The following is a 2,096-nucleotide window of genomic DNA, read 5'->3' as shown; positions in this document are numbered from 1 at the left end:
AAGTATAAAATAAAATATTCATTACACACTATAATAAATTTATCAATTCAGACTTAGCGTAGAATCAAGTGTTTGAAATAACTGAGAAAATCTTTAAATAAATAAATAAATAAAATAAAAAAATAAAAATAAAAACATACAGGACAAAGATGGTATTCACATAATTAAATAATGGAAAATTATCGTAATGTTGGAAATATTTTTCACAATAATCATAATCAAGATTTGAGCCCAAACAGTGCTACTTAAATCAGCCCAGTATATCAAAAAGAATTTTTTTCAGTTAGAAAAATTCATAACAGTCAAGAGGAATTAAGGTGACACAACAAATAAATATAACATACTATCATAGAGATGGGATTCTTCAATAGATAAAGGAAATTACATAATAATTAGGAAAATTAAATAAAAATTAGCAGAACAATAGGGAAAATTACATGCAGGCATATGCTGAAATTGTTAAAAAATTTTTTGTAAGAATAAAACTTCTACAATTCAAGAAGCCCCACCTCTGGGACCTGCTGAGATGGCAACTGAGACTGGGCATGGTTATGCATGCCCATAATCCTAGTGCTTGGGAGGCTGAAAACAGGAGAATCACTAGGCGTCTGATCTACATAATGACACCCTGTAGACCCTGTACTAAAATACATTAAAAAAAATTAGACAGTACAAATTCAAGAAACTGTTAAGTTTAATATAACTTATATGAAAGTAATATTATTTTTCCTTTCACATCATATCATATCCATTGTTTCTAGGAAGGACAAAATGAAGAACCTTCAATGTAATCATAAATACTTGGTGATTATAAACTGCATAATAATACCAATACCAATACCAATATGAATGGTAATTGTGACAATCAAATAGGAGATAGAGTTAAGTAACTGAACACCTGCCTAACATATGTGAGGCCTTGCACTAAATCACCAACATTGTAAAAGTAATGATAACAATAATAAATCATAACTATTAAATAGTAGACTATTTGTCTACTATTAGTACATTCCCAGTCTTTCAAAAAAGTCCTTTATATAACCTGCTTATGAAGCAACTTTCCTTATATAAGATATTCAGCACTCAATCAAAAATTTCTGAATGCCTGAAGAGAGAAAAATATAAGCTTCATAAACAAATACAGAAAATGTTTTGCAGAAATTGAAGTTAGTGGAAAATATCTAAAGCAATCTTGCAGAAAATTCAGGAAAAGACCGAGAAAATAATTAAAAACATATCAGGATAGTAAAATGTATTTCAAAATAATCAGACTTTCACTCCTAAGTAAATAAAATATTTTAAGATAGAAATTGGTATAGGTTTCTAACAACACTTGTGTTGCTTAGCAATATTTGTCTTGTTTAGTGTGTTGTCTTGGCAACCAGAAGTTTGGACTGACACATAAGAATGGCTCTTTCTTTCTCAATGCTTAATGGAAATGTGGTATGGAATTTAATTCTTAACTAGTTTAATTCAGAGAACAAAAGCAAATAAAAGCAAATTCACCAAGGACCAAATAATAGATAAAGGATACTTCCTTGATTCATATTAAGCCATACTGTCCATGACTTACTATCTTAAAAAGTCGGGTTATAGTACTGTCATTTAGGTGCAATTCATATATGCATGGAAGCACATACAGACAAAGCGCACACACACACAAACACAGGTACAGATGCATACAAATCTCTGTCCAATATAAACTGGAAGGCTTATAATTAGCCTATTAAATTCATTATATTTTGTATTCCAATCAATGAATTTTATTGCAGCATTCCTTAACTTGTAGAATTTCCAACAGTAAATTTTCAAGGCCTTAAAATGTATTGTAGTTTCTTAGATATGACTCCTGACATACAGTGAAAAGAAAAAGTAGTTAAATTGTATTTAATAAAAATTAAGCTTAGAGGGGCCAGGGAGATAGCTCAGTAGAATAAGCACTTGCCTGGCAAGTGCAAGGGCCTGAGTTCAATCCCTGGTTCTGAAAAAAAAAAAAATAATAATAATAAGCTTGGAGTGCCAGGAAGAGGGCTCAGTGGAATAAATGCTTCCCTGGCAAGCACAAGGTTCTGAGTTCAATCCCCAGTTTCGCAAAA

At 30.8% G+C, this 2,096-nt stretch overlaps 1 protein-coding gene across 3 annotated transcripts in view; it reads right to left on the bottom strand.

Annotated features, from left to right (window-relative positions):
- The window catches only part of Dpyd (dihydropyrimidine dehydrogenase), a 978,184-nt gene that overhangs the window by 696,228 nt on the left and 279,860 nt on the right, over nt 1-2,096 (bottom strand). The gene's annotated exons all lie outside the window — the stretch shown is intronic.

Source organism: Octodon degus, unplaced genomic scaffold (genome assembly GCF_000260255.1).
Source record: "Octodon degus isolate 3935 unplaced genomic scaffold, OctDeg1.0 scaffold00074, whole genome shotgun sequence".
NCBI classification, from domain to species: Eukaryota; Metazoa; Chordata; class Mammalia; order Rodentia; family Octodontidae; genus Octodon; species Octodon degus.
Note: the sequence above shows the minus strand (reverse complement) of the source record. Positions and strands in the feature narration are given on the sequence as shown.